Source organism: Triticum urartu, chromosome 3A (assembly GCF_056163025.1).
Source record: "Triticum urartu cultivar PI428250 chromosome 3A, HENAU_Tu73, whole genome shotgun sequence".
NCBI lineage: Eukaryota > Viridiplantae > Streptophyta > Magnoliopsida > Poales > Poaceae > Triticum > Triticum urartu.
The window spans coordinates 349,298,363-349,316,703 of NC_141875.1; positions in this window are offsets into that span (position 1 = coordinate 349,298,363).

Below are 18,341 nucleotides of genomic sequence, written 5' to 3' on the forward strand. Positions count from 1 at the left end.
TTCCGGCGGAGCTCCGGAACAGACCCCAAGATGGGATCTCGTGGATACAAAAAGTTGCGGCGGTGGAATTAGGTTTTTGGCTCCTTTTTTGATCGTTTGGGGGTACATAGGTATATATTGGAGGAAGGAGTACGTCGGTGGAGCACCGAGGGGCCCACGAGGCAAGGGGCACGCCCTAGGAGGAGCGCGCCCCCCACCCTCGTGACCTCCTCTTTGATCCCTTGCAGTAGGGTCCAAGTTTCCTACATCACGTTCGGTGAGAAAATCATGTTCCCGAAGATTTTATTCCGTTTGGACTTTGTTTGATATTCTGTTTCTCCGAAACACTGAAATAGGCAAAAAAAACAACAATTCTGGGCTGGGCCTCCGGTTAATAGGTTAGTCCCAAAAATAATATAAAAGAGGAAAATAAAGCCCAATATAGTCCAAAACAGTAGATAATATAGCATGGAGCAATCAAAAATTATAGATACATTGGAGACGTATCAGGCATCGCCAAGCTTAAATCCTGCTCGTCCTCGAGTAGGTAAATGATAAAAAGAGAATTTTTGGTGCGGAGTCGTACTTGGCATAATTTCAATGCAAATCTTCTTAATTGTGGTATGAATATTCAGATTAGAAAGATTCAAGACAAAAGTTTATATTGACATAAAAATAATAATAGTTCAAGCATACTAACAAAGCAATTATGTCTTCTCAAAATAACATGGCCAAAGAAAGTTATCCCTACAAAATCATATAGTCTAGCTATGCTCCATCTTGCCCACACAAAGTATTTAAATCATGCACAACCCCGATGACAAGCCAAGCAATTGTTTCATACACCAACTTTTTCAAAACTTTTTCAATCTTCTCGCAATACATGAGCGTGAGCCATGGATATAGCACTATAGGTGGAATAGAATGGTGGTTGTGGAGAAGACAAAAAGGAGAAGATAGTCTCACATCAACTAGGCGTATCAATGGGCTATGGAGATGCCCATCAATAGATATCAATGTGAGTGAGTAGGGATTGCCATGCAACGGATGCACTAGAGCTATAAATGTATGAAAGCTCAACAAAAGAAACTAGTGGGTGTGCATCCAACTTGCTTGCTCACGAAGACCTAGGGCAATTTGAGGAAGCCCATCATTGGAATATACAAGCCAAGTTCTATAATGTAAAATTCCCACTAGTATATGAAAGTGACAACATATGAGACTCTCTATATGAATAACATGGTGCTACTTTGAAGCACAATATATGAGACTCGCTATATCATGGTGCTACTTTGAAGCACAAGTGTGGAAAAAGGATAGTAGCATTGCCCCTTTTTATTTATTTATTATTATTATTTGGGCCTTCTTTTTTTTCTTTGGCCTTTTTTTGGGACAATGCTCTATTGAATGATGATCATCACACTTCTATTTATTTAAAACTCAATGATTACAACTCGATACTAAAACAAAGTATGACTCTATATGGATGCCTCCGGCGGTATACCGGGATATGCAATGAATCAAGAGTGACAAGTATGAAAAATTAACGGTGGTTTTTCCACGAATACTATGTCAACTACATGATCATGCTAAGAAATATGACAATGATGAATGTGTCATGATGAACTAGATGGTGGAAATTTGCATGGCAATATATCTTGGAATGGCTATGGAAATGCCATAATAGGTAGGTATGGTGGCTGTTTTGAGGAAGGTATATGGTAGGTGTATGATACCGGCGAAAGTTGCGCGGTATTAGAGAGGCTAGCAAGGGTGGAAGGGTGAGAGTGTGTATGATCCATGGACTCAACATTAGTCATAAAGAACTCATATACTTATTGCAAAAATCTAGAAGTTATCAAAGCAAAGTACTACGCGCATGCTCCTAGGGGATAGATTGGTAGGAAAAGACCATCGCTCGTCCCCGACCGCCACTCATAAGGAAGACAATCAATAAATAAATCATGCTCCGACTTCATCACATAACGGTTCACCATACGTGCATGCTACGGGAATCACAAACTTCAACACAAGTATTCTTTAAATTCACAACTACTCAACTAGCATGACTTTAATATTATCACCTCCATGTCTCAAAACAATTATCATGCTTTAATCTTTTCTTAGTATTCAATACACTCAAAATAAAGTTTCACAAATCTTGAATACCAAGCATATTATTATTAAGCAAATTACCATGCTATTAAGAGACTCTCTAAATAATTTAAGTGAAGCATGAGAGATCAATAGTTTCTTTAAAACAAATCCACCACCGTGCTCTAAAAGATCTAAGTGAAGCACATAGAGCAAAATTATAACGCTCAAAAGATATAAGTGAAGCACATTGAGCAAAACTACTTAGCTCAAAAGATATAAGTGAAGCACATAGAGCAAAACTACATAGCTCAAAAGATGTAAGTGAAGCACATAGAGTATTCTATCAAATTTTAATTCATGTATGGCTCTCTCAAAAGGTGTGTACATCAAGGATGATTGTGGCATACTAACAAACAAAGACACAAATAATACAAGACGCTCCAAGCAAAACACATATCATGTTGGTGAATAAAAATATAGCTCCAAGTAAATTACCGATGGAAGTGGACGAAAGAGGGGATGCCTTCCGGGGCATCCCCAAGCTTTGACTTTTTGGTTCCCTTGGATTATCTTGGGGGTGCCATGGGCATCCCCAATCTTAGGCTCCTGCCACTCCTTGTTCCATAATCCATCACAAGAATTCACCCAAAACTTGAAAACTTCACAACACAAAACTCAAAATAGAAAACTCGTGAGCTCCGTTAGCGAAAGAAAACAAAAGACCACTTCAAGGTACTGTAATGAACTCATTCTTTATTTATATTGGTGTTAAACCTACTGTATTCCAACTTCTCTATGGATTATAAACTATTTTACTAGCCATAGATTCATCAAAATAAGCAAACAACACACAAAAAACAGAATCTGTCAAAAACAGAACAGTCTATAGTAATCTGTAGCTAGCGCAATATCTGGAACCCCAAAAATTCTAAAATAAATTGCTGGACGTGAGTAATTTATCTATTAATCATCTGCAAAAATAATTAACTAAATAGCACTCTTCAAATAAAAATGACAGCGGTTCTCGTGAGCGCTAAAGTTTCTGTTTTTTACAGCAAGTTCAACAAGACTTTCACCAAGTCTTCCCAACGGTTCTACTTGGCACAAACACTAATTAAAAACAAAAAAACACAACCATAACAGAGGCTAGATAATTTATTTATTACTAAACAGGAGCAAAAAGCAAGGAATAAAAATAAAATTGGGTTGCCTCCCAACAAGCGCTATCGTTTAACGCCCCTAGCTAGGCATAACAAGCAGGAATAGATCTAGGTATTGCCATCTTTGGTAGGCAATCCATAAGTGGCTCTCAAGATAGTTTCATATGGTAATTTTATTTTCTTTATTGGAAAGTGTTCCATGCCCTTTTTTAATGAAAATTGAAATCTAATATTCCCTTCCTTCATATCAATAATCGCACCAACCGTTCTAAGGAAAGGTCTACCAAGAATAATAGGGCAAGAAGGATTGCAATCTATATCAAGAACAATGAAATCTACGGGCACATAATTCCTATTTGCAACAATAAGAACATCATTAATTCTTACCATAGGTTTATTAATAGTTGAATCCGCAAGATGCAAGTTTAGAGAGCAATCATCAAAATCACGGAAATCTAGTAAATCACACAAAGTCTTAGGAATAGTAGAGACACTAGCACCCAAATCACACAAAGCATAAAACTCATGATCTTTAATTTTAATTTTAATAGTTGGTTCCCACTCATCATAGAGTTTTCTAGGGATAGAAACTTTCAACTCAAGTTTTTCTTCATAAGATTGCATCAAGGCATCAACAATATGTTCGGTGAAGGCTTTATTTCGACTATAAGCATGTGGAGAATTTAGCACGGATTGCAACAAGGAAATACAATCAATTAAAGAGCAACTTTCATAATTAAATTCCTTGAAATCCAATATTGTGGGTTGATCAACATCTAGATTTTTATTTCTTTCCATCCCACTTTCATCAATTTCATCATTAAGATCTAAATACTCCGAATTTTTAGAATGCCTTCTAGGTAAAGGAAGATCATATTCAGTTTCATAAAGATTCATATTGCAAAACAAAGATTTAATAGGAGACACATCAATAACTTTTAGATCTTCATCATTATTTTCATAGGTATTCGGTTTAGCGGCCATCTTATTGACTAAGGTGGCTTGCATATCCGAAATTTCAACAGTCATCTTTTCTAGACGAGCAATTTGGGATCTTATACCAGACATATCATCAAGCTCTTTATTCATATAACTCATAAAACTTTTTTGTTCCTTAAGCTCACTTCTAAAGAAATTATTATGCTCAAATTGCAAAACCATAAACTTCTTAACGTTGTTTTCGATCTCCTCTAACCTTTTAAGGTGAAGATCACCAAATCTTGGTTGAGCCATCGCGACAAACAAGCAATCTAACACACGAGCAAACAAGAGCAAAGGGGCAAAAGAGGTAAACAGAGAGGGAGGATAGAGAGAGAGGGCGAATAAAATGGCAAGGGTGAAGTGGGGGAGAGGAAAACGAGAGGCAAATGGAAAATAATTAATGTGAGAGATAGGGATTGTGATGGGTACTTGGTATGTTGACTTTTTGTGTAGACTCCCCGGCAACGGCGTCAAAAATCCTTCTTGCTACGTCTTGAGCTTGCATTGGTTTTCCCCAAAGAGGAAGGGATGATGCAGCAGAGTAGCGTAAGTATTTCCCTCAGTTTTTGAGAACCAAGGTACCAATCCAGTAGGAGGCCACGCTCAAGTCCTTTGTACCTGCACAAAACGATAGCTACTCGCAACCAACGCGATTAGGGGTTGTCAATCCCTTCATGGTCACTTACGTGAGTGAGATCTGATAGATATAATATTTTTGGTATTTTTGATATAAAGATGCAAAGTAAAAAGTAAAGGCAAAGTAAAAAAGAAAAACAATATTAAAGTGATAGAGATTGATATGATGAGAATAGACACGGGGGCCATAGGTTTCACTAGTGGCTTCCCTCAAGAGCATAAGTATTCTATGGTGGGTGAACAAATTACTGTTGAGCAATTGACAGAATTGAGCATAATTATGAGAATATCTAGGCATGATCATGTATATAGGCATCACGTCCGTGACAAGTAGACCGAAACGATTCTGCATCTACTACTATTACTCCACTCATCGACCGATATCCACAATGCATCTAGAGTATTAAGTTAAAAATAGAGTAACGCCTTAAGCAAGATGACATGATGTAGAGAGATAAATTCATGCAATATGAAATAAACCCCATCTTGTTATCCTCGATGGCAACGATGCAATACGTGCCTTGCCGCCCCTTCTGTCACTGGGAAAGGACACCGCAAGATCGAACCCTAAGCTAAGCACTTCTCCCATGGCAAGAACTACCAATCTAGTTGGCCAAACCAAACGGATAATTCGAAGAGACTTGCAAAGATAACCAATCATGCATAAAAGAATTCAGAGAAGATTCAAATATTATTCATAGATAGACTTGATGCTAAACCCACAATTCATCGATCTCAACAAACACACCACAAAAAGAAGATTACATTGAATAAATCTCCACAAGAGAGGGGGAGAACTTTGTATTGAGATTCAAAGAGAGAGAAGAAGCCATCTAGCTACTAACTATGGACCCGAAGGTCTGAGGTAAACTACTCACACTTCATCGGAGGGGCTAGGATGATGTAGAAGCCCTCCGTGATGACGGCCCTCTTCCGGCGGAGCTCCGGAACAGGCCCCAAGATGGGATCTCGTGGATACAGAAAGTTGCGGCGGTGGAATTAGGTTTTTGGCTCCTGTTCTGATCGTTTAGGGGTACGTAGGTATATAGGAGGAAGGAGTACGTTGGTGGAGCACCGAGGGCCCACGAGGCAAGGGGGCGCGCCCTAGGGGGGGCGCGCCCCCCACCCTCGTGACCTCCTCTTTGATCCCTTGTAGTAGGGTCCAAGTCTCCTGGATCACGTTCGGTGAGAAAATCACGTTCCCAAAGATTTTATTCCGTTTGGACTCCGTTTGATATTCTGTTTCTCCGAAACACTGAAATAGGCAAAAAAACAGCAATTCTGGGCTGGGCCTCCGGTGAATAGGTTAGTCCCAAAAATAATATAAAAGTGGAAAATAAAGCCCAATATAGTCCAAAACAGTAGATAATATAGCATGGAGCAATCAAAAATAATAGATACGTTGGAGACGTATCAGCCCCCTGCTGATGTGCCTCCGCCGAGCCGCTACCGCGCCGCCCTCCGCCGCCCCGCGCCACACCCCGCCATCGCCCGCGCCGCCGCCTGCTCGCTGGAAGCCGCCGGAGCCGCGCCGGAGTTTGCAAATCTTGCCGTTCATTTTTTCGGTTTAGGTAAAAACCGTCGGTTTTTAAAAAAACCCTAGTTACGTTTTTTAGACCGGATCATTTGTTTTCTTGGTTTAGTTTATTTAGTGGATGTTCGTCCGTACGTTCGTTTTAACGAACAGTTTTCGCCCCTTAGTCATAGACAACGAACGCTCGTTCGTTAGCCTGTTCGTTCGATTTTCTTTTTCTCTGGTTTTTCGCGATTATTTTCGATTGCGATTTCTAACCCAATTTTCGTTTTAGTTTATCTTTTCGCTCGTTTATCAGAATCAGGCAATTCAAGGGCCTAGATCTTCGTCTCGAAGCCCTATTTCTGTGTAACCAACTTGAACAAGATTTTGGTACTGTAAAATTTGACTTTAGTCCAGATTAGTAATCGGATCTTGTTTCTTTCGCAGTTTGTGTTTCGTTGCTCCGTTTGATTTGATTCTTTTTGCAAACCGGAGTTCTTAAGTTGAACTTCCTGGTTAATTCTTCTTATTTGAGTTTTACCTGTGCATCTTTGCTTGATTGCTTATGTCTATTGTTTCTTTGCGATAGAACACCCGGAATGCGAAGTGTGCTACTACGAGTCCCTAGGTTTTGCGGATCGTCAGCAAGGCAAGTAACACATTGATCATACTCTTTTCACACGCAGTTTTTATGCATTAGTTCCAATCCGCAAACACTGCATGATTAGGATGTGATTAACTTGTGGGTTTGGGAAGTAGTTGATGAGGTAGAACCTAATGCCATGTTTTGTTGTCAAACCTTGGGAGTTATTTCTATGTTATGCTTATATTGCCATGCTATGCTCGTAGACGTGGATTGGGTCTGAGTGTATCCATGACAGATGTCAGATGCTAATTAATGGTTCAACTTAAGGTGGAAACTTTAATGCACATCTGGGTGGATTGCTTGTTTGGGCACCTGGAGAATCCAGTGTTGTCTTAGGATATCCCGGAGTACCCGTGTGATAATCCTATGGTCCGCCACCCAGGCTCAAAGGGATCTTAAGATTATTCATGCTAGAAACTTCCGTGTGCAGCCACAAGCCATTATGGGCTCTAGCATAGTTGAGGATGTTGCATGACGTCTTTCAGTGGTGGGCTAGCAGATGTAGGGTAAAGTAGGTGTAACTGTCCACCTACAGTAAAGAGTTAGTGTTTCTGAAAGATAGTGTCTCGGTCATCCGTTTCTCAAACACCAAGTAGTGCGATAAATCCAACGGAGGAGATCGATTCTTGTGGGGAAAAGTGTGCAAACCTCTGCAGAGTGTACAATCTAATCATGGTTAGCCGTGTCCCCGGTTATGGACATCTTGAGTATCTAGTACTTGGATTTTCCTATTGGATCTCATCACTCAAAATTAATTTGTTGGGTTGATATTACTTTTAATTGGGATTGAGTTGGAGGAACCTTCTCAATATTGTTCAACTACCATGATAGTTAAATAAAATTTATTCCTTTGTTGTAGGGAAAAATTGGCTTTTCCCAAAACTAAATAACCATAGAGCCTCCACCAGCCATATATGCATATAGTGATAGCCTATTTCTGTTCATTGCTCTACTATGTTATTTTGCCAGCATATTCCATGTGCTGACCCGTTTTCGGGCTGCAACGTATCATGTTGCAAACTTTTCAGACGAAGAGTAAGGTTCGCTAGGTCGTTGTCGTACAGCTCAGCTATGCTGTTGGAGTTGATGGACTCATTTGATCTTCCAAGCCTTCCATTGTTATCGTGTTAGATGGCTTTAAGCCATATTTATTGTAATAAGTTCTCTTTGGAGACATTCGATGTAAGAAGTGTGTGATTGCTACTCTGTTATAAATCCTTCGAGTACTGTGTGTGTCAGCATTACCGATCCAAGGATGACACTGAAGCATAGAGACTTGACGTTTGAGGTCGGGTCGTTGCAAGATGGTATCAGAGCACACACTGAGTGTAGGACACGACCACTAAGCTAAAGCCCTAGATCACTACTCTCTTCTCATTTCTGACTCCTCTCCATTTTCTACTCTTTAGTAAGGCGGACGCAAGGAACAAGTTTGCACAACCGGATGAAGAAGCACCTTTTGGGCGACACTTGAAGGAAGTCACTAAGTACCTGAACATTGGAATACCAAGCTTCACCGGAACTTAAAATGCCACTTTACCAGAAGAGGAGTGCTGGATGATTCAAGTTCAAGTTCCAGGAAGGACATTCACGCTAGTCACTGAGCCAATAGAGTTTTCTTTTGATGCACCAACCTGGAGTCTAGGAAAGAGTATGGCAGCCCACATCACCATGGGACGCATTGGAGAAGTTTACCGGAAGGATCTCAAGGGTAATATCTACTAGATTTGTGGGCGCCGAGATGAGCAATGGGAGATGATTAGCACCAGGAAGGATAGATCCATTGCAGCTTTCATCCAGGAGTTAAACCAGCACATTCGACGCCAGGAAAACCAGATGTGCGCGAGCATGATAGATCTGAAGAAAGCGATGACAAGGATCACGGAGGAAGAAATCAAGGCTACTCGCGAAGATTATGAGGAGGAGGAGATGACGAACCCAAGGATATTTGTTCTAAAGACTACATCATCATCGACGACACCGACTCTGACCCCGAAGACAGCGATGATGACTTTGAAGACGAAGCTGGAGCAGACATCATGGAGTCTTCGACCGATCAAAATTTCTAGTCGACCACCATATTAGTAGTAGTATTCCACCATGTATAAAGTATAGTCCGAGCACTTTTGTAACGATAGTTCTAGACCGATTGTATGCTGATGACCCACAAGTATAGGGGATCTATCGTAGTCCTTTCGATAAGTAAGAGTGTCGAACCCAACGAGGAGTAGAAGGAAATGATAAGCGGTTTTCAGCAAGGTATTCTCTGCAAGTACTGAAATAAGTGGTAACAGATAGTTTTGTGACAAGGTAAATTGTAACGAGCAACAAGTAACAAAAGTAAATAAAGTGCAGCAAGGTGGCCCAATCCTTTTTGTAGCAAAGGACAAGCCAGAACAAACTCTTATATAAGGAAAAGCGCTCCCGAGGACACATGGGAATATCGTCAAGCTAGTTTTCATCACGTTCATATGATTCGCGTTCGATACTTTGATAATTTGATATGTGGGTGGACCGGTGCTTGGGTGCCGTTCTTACTTGAACAAGCATCCCACTTATGATTAACCTCTATTGCAAGCATCCGCAACTACAACAAAAGTATTAAGGTAAACCTAACCATAGCATGAAACATGTGGATCCAAATCAGCCCCTTACGAAGCAACGCATAAACTAGGGTTTAAGCTTCTGTCACTCTAGCAACCCATCATCTACTTATTACTTCCCAATGCCTTCCTCTAGGCCCAAATAATGGTGAAGTGTTATGTAGTCGACATTCACATAACACCACTAGAGGCTAGACAACATACATCTTATCAAAATATCAAACGAATACCAAATTCACATGACTACTCATAGCAAGACTTCTCCCTTGTCCTCAGGAACGAACGCAATTACTCACAAAGCATATTCATGTTCATAATCAGAGGGGTAATAATATGCATATAGGATCTGAACATATGATCTTCCACCAAATAAACCAACTAGCATCAACTACAAGGAGTAATCGACACTACTAGCAACCTACTAGCACCAATCCCGGACTTTGAGACAAGAATAGGATACAAGAGATGAACTAGGGTTTGGAGATGAGATGGTGCTGGTGAAGATGTTGATGGAGATTGCCCTCTCCCGATGAGAGGAGCGTTGGTGATGACGATGGTGATTATTTCCCCCTCCGAGAGGGAAGTATCCCCGGCAGAACAACTCTGCCGGAGCTCTAGATTGGATCTGCCAAGGTTCCGCCTCGTGGCGGCGGAATCTCGTCCCGAAAAGTTCCTTCTTATTTTTTTCTCATCGAAAGACCTCATATAGGAGAAGATTGACGTCGGAGAGCCACCAGGGGGCCCACGAGGTAGGGGGCGCGCCCTAGGGGGGGGCGCGCCCCCCACCCTCGTGAGAAGGGTGTGGGCCCCCTGGCCTTCATCTTTGGCAAGGAATTTTCTTTATTTATTTTAAGACGTTCCGTGGAGTTTCAGGACTTTTGGAGTTGCGCAGAATAGGTCTCTAATATTTGCTCCTTTTCCAGCCCAGAATTCCAGCTGCCGGCATTCTCCCTCTTTTATGTAAACCTTGTAAAATAAGAGAGAATAGCCATAAGTATTGTGACATAAAGTGAAATAACAGTCCATAATGCAATAAATATCGATATAAAAGCTTGATGCAAAATGGACGTATCAACTCCTCCAAGCTTAGACCTCGCTTGTGCTCAAGCAAAAAGCTGATAACAATAAATATGTCCTCATGTTTAGAGGTAGAGGCGTCGATAAAAATAAAATACGGACATGAAGGCATCATGATTATTCTCATAACAGCAACTTATATAGATTTTGTCATATGATTACTTATGTTCAAGTGATGATCTATTCATAATGCAAAAGTATAAATCATAATCCTTATTGGGCTCCGACAAACTATAATCTCAGTCATTGAAGCAATTGCAATTTATCATAACATCGGAAAGATCCTATGTCAGAGCTAAAAAGCAAGTCCACATACTCAACTATCATTTAGTCCTCCATAATTGCTAACACTCACGCAATACTTGTGGTTATGAAGTTTTAATCGGACACAGAGAAAGACAGGGGCTTATAGTTTTGCCCCACAACCTTTTACCTCAAGGGTAATTTCAACAATAATGGTTCATGCTCCCCTACATCCAATTAGATATATATATATATATATATCATGTTCTTTCCAACATGCTGAGCTTGCCAAAGGATAAAATGAAAAAGGAAAGGTGAAGATCACCGTGACTCTTGCATAAGGTAGAGGATAAATAATAAAAGATAGGCCCTTCGCAGAGGGAAGCAGAGGTTGCCATGCGCTTTTATGGCTGGATGCATAAAATCTCAATGCGAAAGAACGTCACTTTATATTGCCCCTTGTGATATGAACCTTTATTATGCAGTCCGTCGCTTTTATTACTTCGACATCACAAGATCGTATAAATCTTATTTCTCCCACACATATTTAGAGTAATTTTTATTGCTTTGCACCGACGACAACTTACTTGAAGGATCTTACTCAATCCATAGGTAGATATGGTGGACTCTCATGGCAAAACTGGTTTAGGGATTTTGGAAGCACAAGTAGTATTTCTACTTGGTGCTGAGAATTTGGCTAGCATGAGGGGGAAAGGCAAGCTCAACAAGTTAGATGAACCATGACAACATAGTTTATCTCAGATATAAGAAAGACATAACTCATTACGTTGTCTTCCTTGTCCAACATCAACTCTTTAGCATGTCATATTTTAATGAGTGCTCCCAATCATAAAAGATGTCAATGATAATATATCTATATGTGAAAACCTCTCTTTCCTTATTACTTCCTATTAATTGCAACAATGACCAAAGCTATGTCTGCCAACTCCCAACAACTTTTAATCATCATACTCTTTCTATGTGAAGTCATTACTCTCAATAAGAACAATATGAACTTTTTGTTTCTTTTTATTCTTTTTCTCTTTTCTTTTATTCACCCAAGATCATGGCACAATAATCAAGCCCTTGACTCAACACTAATCTTTATTATATATAGCTCACGGACTCGATTACAAAGAAAGATCATAAAGCAAACTCAAAACTAGATCATGCCATAAACTTTATTCTACTAGATCAAGATACTACTAATAGGATCGAACTAAGAAAAACGATAAAGATAGGAGTTGTGATTGTGATACGATACCGGGGCACCTCCCCCAAGCTTGGCAGTTGCCAAGGGGAGTGCCCATACCCATGTGATTATGTCTCCGTCTTTGTTGTCGGTGTAATATTCTTGGCGATGATTCCCCTCAGGATGTGGTTCTCCTCCTCGAGCTTATTGACTTGCTGTTTGAGGTCCATTATTTCTTTATGAAGCTTTCCTGTGACAGCTAAAGCTCCTTGCACCCAAGGGTGTTGCATAGCTACGGGAGAACAAGTGACACTCCTCTTCAAATTTTCATAAGAAAGAAATCTAACATTAGAAGGGATAAACGAGTTTGGAATAGCTGAGCTCTGTAGTTCCCCCATCGTGAACCCAGCTCGGAGGTGAGAGGTGATTTCTTGATCCTCCATGGCATCTACTCTCATCAAGTCAGCCTCCATCTCTTCCTCCGTTGCTGGCCCAAAGTGGTCAGCGTCGCTGTTTGCCCTTGGTTCCGGTGCCGGATTAGATACCCGGCTCTCCCCGATTGACTCTTGAGAAGACATCTTGCTCTAATCTGCAGCAGCAATAGCTCGAAAACAAAAACAGAGGAAATTTGCGTGATACGGGAGTCAAAACCCCCAGGAGATTATATAATGAATTTTTACCGACCAAAATATGTAACATGCAAGAAAACAGAGTCCGGAAGGCACACGAGGTGCTCACGAGGTAGGGGGCGCGCCCACCACCCTCGTGGGGCCCTCGTGTCCTTCCCGGACTGCTACTTATTTTTCTATTTTTCTAAATATTCCAAAATGGAGAAATATTGCCTTAAATATTGTTTTGGAGTCGGTTTACTTACCGTACAACATACCTATTCCTTTTCGGAGTCTGAAACATCTGGAAGGTGTCCCTTATGTATTCCTCCGGGGTTACGGTTTCAATAATATTGGTTTCAACATTTATGGGATTACCTGAGATATAATGTTTAATTCTTTTACCATTTACAACCTCCGGATTTGTGCCCTCGAAGTTGTTGATTTTTATGGCACCGGAACGATAGACCTCCTCGATAACGTAGGGGCCTTCCCATTTAGAGAGAAGTTTTCCTGCAAAAAATCTTAAACGAGAGTTGTATAGCAATACATAATCACCTACATTAAACTCACGCTTTTGTATCCTTTTTTCATGCCATCTTTTAACTTTTTCTTTAAACAACTTGGCATTTTCATAAGCTTGGGTTCTCCATTCATCAAGTGAGCTAATATCAAATAACCTCTTCTCACCGGCAAGTTTAAAATCATAGTTGAGTTCTTTAATAGCCCAATATGCCTTATGTTCTAGTTCGAGAGGTAAGTGACATGCTTTTCCATAAACCATTTTATACGGAGACATACCCATAGGATTTTTATATGCAGTTCTATATGCCCATAATGCATCATCAAGTTTCTTAGACCAATTCTTTCTAGACCTATTAACAGTCTTTTGCAAAATTAATTTGAGCTCTCTATTGCTCAACTCTACTTGATCACTAGACTGTGGGTGATGAGGAGATGCAATTCTATGATTAACATCATATTTAGCAAGCATTTTACGGAAGGCACCATGAATAAAGTGTGAACCACCATCAGTCATTAAATATCTAGGGACTCCAAACCTCGGAAAAATAACTTCTTTAAGCATTTTAATAGAAGTGTTATGATCAGCACTACTAGTTGGAATAGCTTCTACCCACTTAGTAATGTAATCAACAGCAACTAAAATATGAGTGTATCCATTAGAGGCAGGAAAAGGTCCCATATAATCTAATCCCCAAACATCAAATGGTTCAATAACAAGTGAATAATTCATAGGCATTTCTTGACGTCTACTAATATTACCAATCCTTTGACATTCATCACAAGACAAGACAAACTTACGGGCATCCTTGAAGAGAGTAGGCCAATAAAAACCAGATTGCAATACCTTATGTGCAGTTCTATCTCTAGCGTGGTGTCCTCCATAAGTTTCGGAGTGGCACTTGCGTAGGATATGTTCCTGTTCATGCTCAGGTACACAACGTCTAATAACACCATCTACTCCTTCTTTATAAAGATGTGGGTCATCCCAAAAGTAATGTCTCAAGTCATAGAAAAACTTTTTCTGTTGCTGGTATGTGAAGCTAGGTGGTATAAACTTAGCAACAATATAATTAGCATAATCAGCATACCATGGAGTACTATGAGAGGTACTTATAACATTTAATTGTTCATCAGGAAAGTCATCATTAATAGGTAGTGGGTCATCAAGAACATTCTCTAACCTAGACAAGTTGTCTGCAACGGGGTTCTCAGCTCCCTTTCTATCAACAATATGCAAATCAAATTCTTGTAGCAAGAGAACCCATCTAATAAGTCTAGGTTTAGCATCTTTATTTTCCATAAGGTATTTAATAGCAGCATGATCAGTGTGAATAGTTACTTTTGAATCAGCAATATAAGGTCTGAACTTATCACAAGCAAATACAACTGCCAGAAGCTCTTTTTCAGTAGTAGCATAATTTCTTTGAGCATTATCTAGAGTCTTACTAGCATAATGAATAACATTTAATTTCTTATCAACTCTTTGCCCTAGAACAGCACCTACAGCATAATCACTAGCATCACACATAATTTCAAAGGGTAAATTCCAATCAAGTGGCTGAACAACAGGTGCAAAGACTAATGCTTTCTTAAGTATTTCAAATGCTTCTACACAATCATCATCGAAGACAAATGGTATATCTTTTTGCAATAAATTAGTCAGAGGCCGAGAAATTTTTGAGAAGTCCTTAATGAACCTCCTATAAAATCCAGCATGACCAAGGAAACTTCTTATACCTTTGATGTCCTTGGGACATGGCATCTTTTCAATAGCATCAACCTTGGCTTTATCAACTTCAATACCTCTTTCAGAAACTTTGTGCCCCAAGACAATTCCTTCATTAACCATAAAGTGGCACTTTTCCCAATTCAAGACAAGATTAGTTTCTTCACATCTCTGCAAAACTCGATCAAGATTGCTCAAGCAATCATCAAAAGAGGAAACATAGACGGAAAAATCGTCCATGAAAACCTCGCAAATCTTTTCATAGAAGTCACAGAATATAGCCATCATGCATCTTTGAAAGGTAGCAGGTGCATTACATAAACCAAAAGGCATACGTCTATAAGCAAAAGTACCAAAAGGGCATGTAAAAGTAGTCTTTGATTGATCTCTAGCCGACACAAGTATTTGAGAGAACCAGAATAACCATCTAGAAAGCAATAGTGTGTATGTTTGCATAATCTTTCTAGCATTTGATCAATAAAAGGTAAGGGGTAATGATCTTTCTTAGTAGCTTTATTTAATTTGCGGAAATCAATTACCATCCTATAACCTGTGATAATTCTTTGTGGAATCAATTCATCTTTATCATTAGGAACAACAGTAATGCCTCCCTTCTTAGGGACACAATGGACAGGACTTACCCACTCACTATCAGCAACAGGATAGATTATACATGCCTCCAGAAGCTTGAGTATTTATTTTCTTACCACTTCTTTCATTTTAGGATTCAGACGTCGTTGAGGATCACGAACTGGTTTGGCATTTGCTTCCAAATTTATTTTATGTTGACATAGAGTGGGACTAATGCCCTTAAGATCATCAAGAGTATATCCAATAGCAGCACGATGCTTCTTTAGAGTTTTCAATAATATTTATTCTTCATGCTCTGAAAGGTTAGCACTAATAATAACAGGATATATCTTCTTTTCATCAAGATAAGCATATTTAAGATTATCAGGTAAAGGTTTAAGCTCAAACACGGGGTCACCCTTGGGTGGAGGAGGATCCCCTAAAATTTCAACAGGCAAGTTATGTTGCAGAATAGGTTCCTGTTTAAAGAATACTTCATCTATTTCCCTTCTTTCATTCATGAACATATCATTTTCATGGTCTAGCAAATAGTGTTCTAAAGGATCACTAGGAGGTACGGCAATAGAAGCAAGACCAATAATTTCATCCTTACTAGGCAATTCTTCCTCACGATGTTGTTTACTAAATTTAGAGAAATTAAACTCATGAACCATATCATCCAAGCCAATAGTAACAACATTCTTTTTGCAATCTATGGTAGCATTAACAGTGTTCAAGAAGGGTCTACCAAATATAATGGGACAAAAACTGTCTTGTGGGGAACCAAGAACAAGAAAATCAGCAGGATATTTAGTTTTCCCACACAAGACTTCAACATCTCTAACAATTCAAATTGGTGAAATAGTATCTCTATTGGCAAGTTTAATTGTGACATCAATACCTTCTAACTCAGTAGGTGCAATTCCATTCTTAATTTCTTCGTATAAAGTATGCGGTATAACACTAGCACTAACACCCATATCACATAAGCCATGTGTAGTGACCCGACCTCAGATGGTCAAGTTTTTGTGCTTCAGTGTCATCCCTAGATCGGTAATGCTGACACACACACAGTACTCGAGGATTTATAACAGAGTAGCAATCACACACTTATTACAATAATATGGCTTAAGGCCATCTAATGTGATAACAGCGGAAGGCTTGGAAGATAAAGTGAGTCCATCAACTCCAACGGCATAGCTGAGCTGCACGGCAACGACCTAACGAACCTTACTCCTCGTCCGAAAAGTCTGCAACATAATACGTTGCAGCCCGAAAACGGGTCAGCACATGGAATATGCTGGCAATATAACACAGTAGAGCAGAAACAGAATAATGCTATCACTACATGCATATATGGCTGGTGGAAAGCTGTATGCTTATAATTTTTGCGAAAAGCCAATTTTTCCCTACAACAAAGGAATAGATTTTAATTTAACTATCATGGTGGTTGAAACATCATTGAGAAGGTAACCCCAACTCAATCCCAATTAAAGTGATTAACAACCCAACAGTATTAATTAAACATGGTGAGATACATGTGATAACCCAAGTACTAGATACTCAAGAATTGTCCATAACCGGGGACACGGCTAACCATGATTAGATTGTACACTCTGTAGAGGTTTGCGCACTTTTCCCCACAAGACTCGATCGCCTCCGTTGGATTTCTCGCACTACATGGTGTTTGAGAAACGGATGACCGAGACACAGTCTTTCAGAAACATTAACTCTCTACTCCGGGTAGACCATACCAAACCTACCAAACCCACTACCTGTAGATCTACCTCTTCAAGAGCTTCATGTAACTTACTCAACTATGCTAGAGCCCATAATAGCTTGTGGCTGCACACGGAAGTTTCTAGCATGAATTATCTCAGTTCCCTTTGAGCCTGGGTGGCGGTCCATAGGAAGATCACACGGGTACCCCGGGATTTCCAAAAAAATACAGACTACACTGGGTTCCCCAGGTGCCTCAATCCACCCAGTTGTTTGATTAAGTTGCCACCTTAAGTTGAACCATTAATTAACAATCTCACATCTGTCATGAATTGCACTCAAACCCAAACCACGTCTACGAGCATAGCACAACAATATAAGCAATACGTAGAAGTAACTCCCAAGGGTTTGAATATAACAGGGCAATAGGTTCTACCTCAGCAACTACTTCCCAACCCCCAAGTTAATGACATCCTACTCATGCAATGTTTGAGGATTGGAACTAATGCATAAAAACTGGGTAATAATGGGATATGATCAAAGTGTTACTTGCCTTGCTGACGATCCGCGAATCCTAGAGACTCATAGTAACACGCTTCGCACTCCGGGAATTCTATCGCAAGCAAACAATAACATACATAAGTAACAAGCAACGATGCACAAGCAAAACTCAAATAAGAGAGGTTGACCAAAAAGTTTAACTTAAGAACTCCGGTACGCAAAAAGAATCAAAACAAACGAAGCAACGAAAGTCAAACGGCGAAAGAAAACCACTTCATTTACTAATCTGAACTTAGGTCAAATTTACAGTAGCAAAAACTTGTTTGAGTAAATTAACCGAAAAGAGGGTTTCGAGACGAAACTCCAGGCGCTTGAATCGCCTGATTCCGATAAACGAGCGAAAAGATAAACAGAAATTAAGATCGGATTAGAAATCGCAATCAGAAAAATCGCAGAATAAATCCGAGAAAAAGAAAAATGACGAACAGATTAACGAACGAACGTTCGTTATGTGGATCTAAACGAAGAACGCGTTCGTTAAAACGAACAACGAGCAAACGCT